Below are 11,014 nucleotides of genomic sequence, written 5' to 3' on the forward strand. Positions count from 1 at the left end.
ACATCAACCAAGAATCCGACAGAAATCAGGTGATATTGACTGAATTTGTGCTAAGAGTGTATGCTCCGATGAGGTTTAAAATAAAAACACAACCTTCAAGACAACCAAGAGCAGACTTCAAAAGGCGAGACACCTCCACGAAACCATAAAATTGTCTCGTTCCCTTCCAGAGCATTTGAGAAAGGTGGTAGATCCCGTAATTCAACGCAACGGGTATTTTGGCCAAGCGAAAATATACTTATTATTATGTTAAACGACGAACGAAGACAGATTAGAGAGTTGGCTCTCAGATGGATTCTAAGTATCCGACAACTTACGTTGGGGTTCTCTCCAATAAGAGTATTTAAGCTACCTTCTTTTAATTTCAACGCAGAAGGCTATATTGACTTGATCTACTGGGAAAAACATTCAGAAGCACCTCTAACAAAACTGATATCTAGCGAGGCAATAATTGATGCCATTGCAGACCACGAAATTATCGAATCTAACATTTTGTGTAAGTTCCGATTGATGCCCTGTCACACGCAAGCCACGGAAAGATGCATCAAAGTGGTAACGGCATCATGCTCTGCTGTTTGCGGCCCTGAAAGACGTGAAGGGTGGATACAAAACAAGCTAGAATCTTGTCGTATAATGCCAGTATTGAATTCGAAGAAGGACTATAAAATACAATAACTTTTATGATTTTTGACTATATTTTTTTAACAGTGTTTGTGATTTTTTGTGTAGCAATGGTACTTTTATTGTTTCTTGATTAGTAGATAATATTATTAGTAAGTGAAAAGTTATTTTTTTTAAATATTTTAACTACTTTTATTAAGCAAAATTAAACCCTTCTTTTTCTAGTTTCACGCTATTTTTTTAAATTTGAATTGACTTGGGGCAGTACTTGCACTCGAAATATCTTAATGCTGTCATAATGACTTTTAAAGGTATCCCCATAGAGCATCCATTCCACACCCCGCTGCTAAGAAAAACATAAAAACAAAAAATCGATCCACCCTATTGTGCAATCTTTTGAACCAATGTTTAAAGGAAGGTTACACGCCTTTAGATTGGAGAAGGGCAGTGATTTATTTATTTATTTATTGGATAATTTGTATAGCGCCGCTTTTGTGAGATATCACCTCAGGGGCGCTTTACAGTTGATGCAGGTATTACAAAAAAATATAAATATTACAAAAATAGAGTGAAGTTAAGTTAAGTAAAATTAAGTTTAGGAACAGGTGACACGAAGATAGAAGATGGAGACTCTGCAGCAAGAATCCTAGGTGGTGAAGAAACTGGGCCAGCTGCTGCAGCAAAAGAGTCCACCGCGTCCACCAACAGTGCCAGCACGAGGTTCGTCATCCGTCCAGGCATGTGTCTGCTAATAATAAAGCGCTGACACACTATCCTCTCAAAGATACCAGGCCTTGGCAGCACCGCTGTGACATTCTACGAAGATAAAAGATGGAGACTCTGCAGCAAGAATCCTAGATGGTGAAGGAACTGGACCAGCTGCTGCAGCAAGAGAGTCCACCGCGTCCGACTACAGCGTCCAGGTATGTATCTGCTGCTAATAATAAAGCGCTGACACCTCACATGGATAAGAGACCCTGGCAGCACCGCTGTGACGTTGGGCAAGTCCATCATTTATCTCCATGTAATCCTGTTCCTGGTAATTGTTGAAGTGGTGCATTCTGGCCGCAATAAAAATCGACAGTTAACAAATTACCGTGGGCTTAGAAAAAAAAACTTGCCACGGTCCAAACTTCCCCAGTTTCCGAGAATCACGTTGAAAACATCTGGAGTGCATTTACCGATCGCCGTTCGTTTCGAATGTCCAATATTTTTGAGCAAATGTCCGATTATTCACATTTAAAACACTGCACTCAAATCACATATTACAAAGTTCTAATAATTATAAAGTTTATTTTTATTTAAGTTCAAATGTTGATTGATTGATTTTACAAATAATTTCAAAGGGATTGTTGGGGACGGATATAGCACCGTCGCAACGCGGAACAATAGGATTTGAAAGGTTCGGAATGCCGACTTACCCTTTTCTATTCTTCCACGGTTTTCAATTCTTCTTTGCGCTGGTTCACAAAAATTCACAAATTTCACCATGCGCAAGCTCACGATGGCTTTGATTTCGACACGGTCGATAAAGGGGGCTCCGTAATCAAACGATGTTGACAGGACGAATAATTTTACTCAACTAACGTCGGAATAGGAGAGGAGAGGAGGGGAGAGGTCGATAAGCCACAATAATTTTACAAAGGATATAAAGGTAGGTAGCACGATGCTAGGTGCCAACATTTCCGCCCACCTAATTTGAACGAATTAATAATTATGATACAAAATTTAATAAAAGATAAATTTAAATATATACATAGGTAAATTGTTCATTCAAGTTGTATCCGTAATGCCTCGCAGAAAACAATTAAAAAAAAATAACTTTTACTAAATTAAGTATCACTTTTCGAATAATGGTTCCTGGACCATAACAAAAATTTTGGTTTTGAAAAATATTTAAAATTGCTAATAACTCCTTTGGTCTAGAATCTGAGTAAGAAACAAAACGAGAATTAGACTAAAGACATCACAACAACAACAAAATATATATATATATAGATCCCAATGGTAAATAAAATAAAAATAAAATACAACAAAACTGGAAAATGAAAACGTATTCTATTTTAGATGTATATCTTAAGAATTATCACTTATAATAATTTTATTCTTCCGGTAACGGGCAAAGCTTTATCACTGGTCGAACCAACGAACCAGATTGAGTTTTAACAGTAGCTACCCTAACTATTCCATCCTTACCGGGATGAACGTGGATAATTCGTCCTAATACCCACTTCATCGGTGGAAGACGATCGTCCTTTATTAACACTAATTGACCTAATTTAATGTTTGGATTAATTTTGCACCACTTTGATCGTTGTTGAAGCGTATTTAAATATTCTAAATGCCAACGTTTCCAGAAATCCAAACCATACCAGACATCTTTTGGAGATGTTGCCACCTACTTAAACGATTAGACGTGGTGTCAAGAAAGTCATATTCAGGCAAACCTAGTAGGAATCCACCGATTAAAAAGTGGCCCGGGGTAAGTCCATTCACATCCTCGGGGTCTGAGCTCATTGAACACAAAGGGCGGGAGTTGAGGATGGCCTCAATTCTAGTGAGAACTGTCGCAAATTCTTCATAAGTTAGAACGGTCTCACCTATCACCCGTTTTAAATGGTATTTTACAGATTTTATCCCTGCCTCAAATAGACTCGCTGGAGGGTTAAAAGACCAAATAATGCCGCTCTGAATTAGATGATTAGATATAACATCACGCTGTGATGCCAAGAATTTATTTATACCGAGTAGGTACCGATTTGCACCGACGAAATTGGTTCCGTTATCGCTTATGATTTCAGAACATAACCCTCGACGATCTGTAAACCGGCTAAGGGCTGCAATAAATGCTTCAGAAGATAAATCAGACACGATCTCTAAATGAACTGCTTTCGTCGCCATACATACAAATAGACATAAATAACCCTTTGACGTTTTTGCTCCCCTACGTTTGTGAACTTTCAAGGTGAAAGGTCCTCCGAAATCTACACCAACTCGAGAAAAAGCACGGCTTTGTTGCACTCGAGAGGGAGGTAAATCACCCATTAGGGGAGGTAGCACCGAAGATTTCATTTTATAGCAGACAATGCATTTCGACAGTTGTGAGCGAATTTTGTTCCGTGCAGCCACTATCCAAAGTTTACGCTGAATAGTGAATTGAAGGCTTCGTGGCCCAACATGAAGATATTGTTTATGATAATAATCTATAATTAAATAAGCTAAATGACAGATTTTCGGAAGTAAGATCGGAAATTTACTTTCATATGACAAATTTGAATACTTGAGTCGACCGCCCACCCTGATAATACCGTGGCTATCAAGAAACGGTTTCAAGTTTTGAATTTGCGTTGAACATAGACTGCCATTTTGCATATTACGTATATCAACAGAAAAATACGTTTTCTGTTCAATGCGTACGATTTTCATAAGCGAATCATTTAATTCGCGAGAACTTAGATAAGTCGAGTTTGAATTTCCACTACCAGGACGTTTCTGACAATTATTTACGAAACGCATTATCCAAGCGACGACGCGTTGCAATTTATAAAATGAAGAATATTTACTAATAATCGAATTAGGTACTATTTGAGATGATACAAACGTTTTAAGGTTGCATGTTTTGAGTTCTAGTATTTCTCCGTCAGATTGATTGTACACAGCTGAACAAGGCCAGAGTGCTATTGGTTGGTGAAGCCATTTTGGTCCCGTAAACCACAAAGGGTGTGATATAATGTCTGCTGGGAAAAGCCCTCTTGAACCAGAATCGGCAAAATTTTCCTCCGAGACAACATGCTTCCAAACAGCATTTGGTGTATTTTCCAGTATTTCTACAACCCTATTAGCGACAAATGTTTTCAATAAATATGGCGGCGTTTTTAGCCACGCTATTACAATAGTCGAATCTGTAAATAGAAAAACGTTTTTTATTTGTTCGGCAAACTTTACAGATGACATAATATACTTTACAAGTTTCGTGAGAAGAACGGCCCCACATAATTCTAGTCGTGGAATTGACAGGGTTTTCAAAGGAGCGACCTTCGATTTTCCCATTAAGATGTGAGTGGTATTGCTATTACGCTCTAATAAATATACCACTGCAGAATAACCCAATTGTGAAGCGTCACAGAACCCTACGAGGAAAAGATGACTTGTCATCACCGTGTTGTAATATTTAGGACTATTCAATGTTCGAAGTAATGAAAGTTGACTTACAAATTTACTCCACGTGTTATGAATATGTGGTGGAACATCACGATCGTCCCAATCGACACCTAACTTCCATAGTTCCTGTAATAGACATTTTGCGAAAAATGTCACTGGGGTGATGATCCCAAGTGGGTCGAATAAACGAGCTACCGTTGATAAAATTGTTCTTTTTGTGCATATCTTATTTGAAGGTAGATCGACCTTGTAGGTAAAATTATCAGTCGTTGGACACTGAATGCCTAATATTTTAACAATTTGATCAGTTCCGGCGTTATCAAAAGAATGACCATCTTGCTCGTGCTCTTGCGAAACGTGATCCAAAAGTGACGGTGTATTAGATTGCCATTTACTAAGTTCTAATTTCCCAAGATTTAACAATCCAATGATATCTTGTTTTAGTCTGAGGGCTGTGCTAATCGTTTCTGTCCCTGTTACCAAATCATCTTTTTGACGGCCGGCGTGGTCTAGTGCAGTGTTCCGCAAAGTGTGCTCCGCGGCACACTGGTGTGCCGTGGCCATTTGTAAGTGTGCCACGAGTCCCGCGTCACTTCTCACAAAGTGCTCTGTAAATCGGTCTTTACTTTTCTGTGCGGCGCGGCGGCCGGAGGTGGCGTGGGTGGGACTCGATCGCTGCGAAGTGGCCGTGTGTTACGCCGATACGCTACATTAACACGTGTGCTACACTACATAAGTGGGGTGCTATTGCTACATTTTCACGTGATTGCGCACGAGCTATCGGGGTGCATGCGCGTGACAACATTACATTAAAAAAGATTTTAAAATATTTCAACATAAAATTTAAAAAAGAAGAATGGGTAGCAAAACTTGCATATCTGGCGGACATATTCGCTCAATTAAATGAGCTGAACAAAAAAAATAAAGGAAGAAATTGTAACATTTTAACGTCTTTATTTTTTATTTTTTTTTTTTTTTTTATTTATTTGGGAAAATCAACAGATTATTTACATATATAAGAATAAACTAAATAATAAAGATAAAATCCAATAACAGATTTTCACTTAAAATTATAATAATAATAAAAAATATTAAAACAAGAAACTAAGGGTTCTGTACCCGTGGCCTGAGAAATTTACAAAAAATACAAAATTGTAAATAATAAATAAAAAATAATAACAGATCTAGGAACACAAATAATATACTAATAACCAGCTAAATTTCAAAAATTTAAATTTAACTGATATACTAATAACCAACTAAAATTCAAAACAAAATGTATTGTAAAATTTCAACACAGCAGCAATCAATAACACTACACAATAGCAATAATAACAATATAATAAATGTATACCTACAACTAAATTGAACACATGAGTATAAATTGGAAGGTAAGTAACTGGAAAGGATTCAAAGCAATAACATGATAACTTCAAGTAGAATATTTAAAATTATTTAATGTTAGTTATTACATATCTTTTAAAGGTTCCTAAATTACTTGAGAATATGTCCATATCATTAAAATTCTTATTAAATATACTACAGGCTCTGAATATAAACGCATTTTGTCTTATATTAGTAGAACATTTATGGAGATGAAAAAGTGATTTTTCTCTAGTTCTAACGCTCGGAACTCTAAAATTAATTTCAGACAGAAGGGGAGAACAATCAATAAAGCCATTGATAATTTTATGGAGATATATTATATCTGCGGAGTCTCTTCTAGTTTTTAATGGCTTAAGTCCATAAAGGTCCATCGAGCTGTTTACGTCAAGGTTTGAATTTAGTTTGAAATTTAAATGATGGACAAATTTTCTTTGGATGGCTTCAATGCGATTTATGTAAATATTATATTGAGGATTCCATATGGGAGAAGCGAATTCAAGATGACTGCGAACATAAGAAAAATACAATATTTTAAGTGTTATGATATTATTAAATTCTTTTCCAATACGGAATAAGAATCCTAGCATTCTAAGGGCTTTCTTAACAATCATATCAATATGAGCCTCAAATGTAAGTTTACTGTCAAGTATAACACCTAGATCACGAATTTGTGTAACTTTTTTGAGTAGTTGGCCAGCTATATGATAATTATGGTCAAACTTAATTTTATTTCTAGTGAAGTCTTTTGACAAGATTGAAAGCTTTCGCGCTAAGTTGGTGCTATGGATCAGCCACGCTACCAATGGTAGTAACAAAATGTTTCCAAATGTCATGGCTGCCAATTCAGAAAAAAAAGTGCAGGCTTTGATAGTGAAACACTTGGAGCTGTTAGCAGAAAAAATGAACTCCTATTTTCCTAAGGGTGACCTGCAACCTATGGACTGGGTAAGAAATCCATTTTCAAAAAGCATTTCCCTTGGACATTTACCAATAAACGAGCAGGAAGAATTCATGGAGCTTAAAACTGATCGGACACAAAAATTAAAATTTTCTGAAACAGAGTTAGCACATTTTTGGCTCCATGTCAAAAATGAGTATCCACTGCTGTCAAAGCGAGCTATTGCAATTCTATTACCATTTGCCACGACCTATTTATGCGAATTGGGGTTTTCAACTCTCACAACGATAAAGTCAAAAAAAAGAGAACGCCTGAGGACGATCGACGAAGAGATGCGAGCAGCGTTATCAACGATTGTTCCAAATTTTGATCGTCTGTGTTCAGTTAAACAGGCTCACATTTCGCATTAAACATCTTTTCATGTTATATTGATTTTAACAATGAATATTAATAAAATATTGTTTTTGGTAAATTTTGGTTCGGAGTGGCCACGCTTATTACGAATAATTTTTAGAAAAAAACTTTGGATATGCCGTAATTACTATAAAAGGAAACTTTTTGGCTTGGTGGAAAAAGATGCATTTTAATTATCAATTGCGTAAAATTAAAATTCACTTCTCGAACCGATTCGGTGAAAGTTCGCGGTCATTCTTTCACTGTTATATTGTGATAAATATCAATCATAATTACACAAACCCTGCTTTGCCAAACAAACCATTCAAAACCTGGGATGTTTTTTTAAAATTATGATGACATGCAGCTTTCGTAGTTTAACCTCAAAATTCACCGTTATTCGTAATAACTTAATAAGCCTAGCCAATCCTATCCAAAATTTACCTTGTTTTTTTTTTCTTTGGTGTACCGTTAAAATTTCTTGATTAGTTAGGTGTACCGTGAACATTAAAAGTTTGCGGAACACTGGTCTAGTGGTATACGCTTTTGACTACAGATCCGAAGGTCGCGGGTTCGAACCCGGCGTGCGCAAATAAATTTTATTTGATTTTTTTTTTTTTTTTTTTTTTTTTTTTTTTTTTTTTTTTTTTTTATTATAAATTTTTAAAGATACAGGTATATGCAGTCCCACAAAGCTGTCACACATGACGGCTTGTCTGTAGGTTCTACAAATAATATATATAAAACATTTTTAATTTTTAATACATGTATGACACAAAATTATACAATAAACAATATCACAAAATAATATATATCAAAGTACCTACCTATATACAAATTATTTAGGCAGGTACGTTGAGATGTTCAGGAATACATCAATAATAATGTTCAGAGATACATTGATTCGTCGCTTATTAGCCAACGCTTAGTGTTTTTGGGGCAGGGTCTCTCATTATTCTGAGGTTTAAAATAATTATTAAATTTATTGAAAATCTCTGGTATTAAATATTTAAGCGTTCGGCTTCCATACTTATTTGTTACTCTTGGAATAATGAGGCCCTTATTTTCAGTGAATCTTGTTGTGTGATTATGCACCGGTTGCTTTTTATATTTGCTATCTCCCTCATTATCCATTATAATAATGTACCAAAGAAGACCCTTTATTGGAAGTAGGCCCTCAGAACCATACAGTAGTTTTAGATTACTTCTTTGTCTGTAGATATTCGGTGGTACAATTTTTTTTATTATAGCAATTTGTAAGTTTTGTATATATTTAATATAAATATTGCTTGAGTGCCCCCAAGTTCGTATGCCATATCTGAGTATGGATTCGACCATAGAAAAATAAATTATTTTAAGAGTACAATGAGGCAAAACAAATTTCAGTTTATAAAAATTACTTGCAAAAGATCGGAGCTGGTTACAGATTTTAGCCACTTGTTTATTCCATTTAAATTTATTGTCTACTATTAGTCCCAGATAAGTATATTCGTTAGTAAAGTCAATTGTTTCACAGTGGCAAATATTTTCAATTTTTCTATGAATACATTCAGAGTTATGAGCAATTATTTTGGGTATATTCCATATTCCCAGGCTTGGTGATTTTACATACATACATTTTGTTTTTTTAACATTAATAATTAAACCAACATCATGAGCCCATTTAAGTAGCTCGTTAAAGTCACTTTGCAATTGTTGAATAGCTATGATAGGATTTTCATTGGATACTACAAGTGCAGTATCGTCAGCAAAAATGAATCTAAAGGCCTTTTTAAAGAGTTTTGACATAACAATAACATATATAATGTACAATTTTGGACCTAAAATTGATCCTTGCGGTACTCCTGATTTAATATGTCTTCCTTTACTCATATCATTTAAAATCTTTACGTTCATTTTTCTATTAGTTAAGTAGTTTTTAAAGAATGAGAGGAGTTTACCCCGGATTCCAATGTTTTCAAGAACCTTAATTAATTGTATATGGCTGAGAGTGTCAAAAGCTTTTGAGTAGTCAATAAAAAGCACCAGTACATGTTTTTTAGAATTAAGTTGAGAATTTATAAAATCAGAAAATTTTTCCAGCAATTTATCACAACTTTTTTTTTTCTGGAACCCGTACTGGCATTCATCTATAATATTCAAATTATTCAAATATTTATCTAAATTTATCGAAATATATTTTTCTAAAATTTTTTCTAGTGCCGGGAGAATAGAAATTGGCCTGTAATTGTTAATTTCGGAGTGATCTCCATTTTTGAAAATAGGTCTTACAATGCTATTTTTTAATTCATCGGGGATGAGGCTGGTATCGATTATTCTGTTGATAAAGTGAGCAATAACAGGGCTAAGTAATTTGACATGTTTTTGAAGTGAAACTTCTTTACGCGCGTCATGCAATTTCGAGGAGTAAAACCAACTCATGACCGAAACGAAAATGCGGGACCGATTAAAGTTCATTTGATGTAGTAAAAGTTTTGAAGTAAAATATAAATGCTTCTTAGCTCATCTCGACAACTGGCGTTGGTGGTGTAATGGTCAGCATAGTTGCTTTCGAAGCAGTTGATCCGAGTTCGATTCTCGGCCATGGAATATTATTTTTTTGTTTTTAAGGAATTTTTTTTTTTAATGGTTGACCATAATATCAATCCACTAAGTAATATTTTAGGCCTGTAGCATAATTGAAAAGTTAAAGAATGATATAAAATTTTTTATGATGTTAACGATAAAAAAATGAAAAAAAACATAAAATTAAAATAAAAAATGGGCCAACGGCACGCGGTGTTCCCAAGCGGTCACCCATCCAAGTACTGACCGCGCCCAATGTTGCTTAACTTCGGTGATCGGACGAGAACCGGTGTGTTCAAAATGGTATGGTCGTTGGCAAAAGTTAAACAATATTAATTTCTATTCTACCTGCCAATAAATATATGAAAATTAGTATAAAAAAGCCCTAATAATATTGAAAAAATTAGCAAGGTGTGTGCGAGGTTGATAAAAATAATCATTACATACGCGCTTGAAAAAGATCGTAATTACATTAATAAGTTTGTAGGAATTTTTTTTTTCAATGGTTGACCATAATATCAATCCACTAAGTAATATTTTAGGCCTGTAGCATACTTGAAAAGTTAAAGAATTTTATGATATTATTAATTATAGTAATGATAAAAAAATAAAAAAAACATGAAATTAAAATAAAAAATAGGCCAACGGCACGCGGTGTTCCCAAGCGGTCACCCATCCAAGTACTGACCGCGCCCAATGTTGCTTAACTTCGGTGATCGGACGAGAACCGGTGTGTTCAACATGGTATGGTCGTTGGCAAACGCTAAACAATATTAATTTCTACTCTACCTGCCAATAAATATATGAAAATTAGTATAAAAAAGCCCTAATAATACTGAAAACATTAGCAAGGTGTAAATATTATATACCTAGTTTAACTCACTCTCCTAACTCATCTTCGCTGTCTACAGGCAGAGCGCACGACTGTGGTCGTGAAGAACCGAGGTTCGATCCCCGCTTTAACTAATTTTTTTTTCTTTTTTTATAACT

The 11,014-nt window shown here is 35.1% G+C and overlaps 2 non-coding genes across 2 annotated transcripts; both read right to left on the reverse strand.

The window, feature by feature from the left end:
- Positions 1-10,222: 10,222 nt before the first annotated feature.
- LOC149409217 (5S ribosomal RNA) lies at positions 10,223-10,341 on the reverse strand. The gene has a single exon (XR_016305247.1). It is a non-coding gene; the product is annotated as a 5S ribosomal RNA (ribosomal RNA).
- A 322-nt stretch (positions 10,342-10,663) lies between these two features.
- LOC149409218 (5S ribosomal RNA) lies at positions 10,664-10,782 on the reverse strand. The gene has a single exon (XR_016305246.1). It is a non-coding gene; the product is annotated as a 5S ribosomal RNA (ribosomal RNA).
- Positions 10,783-11,014: the final 232 nt, after the last annotated feature.

Source organism: Hesperophylax consimilis, unplaced genomic scaffold (genome assembly GCF_061612785.1).
Source record: "Hesperophylax consimilis isolate HC1 unplaced genomic scaffold, BYU_Hcon_1.0 scaffold_33, whole genome shotgun sequence".
NCBI lineage: Eukaryota > Metazoa > Arthropoda > Insecta > Trichoptera > Limnephilidae > Hesperophylax > Hesperophylax consimilis.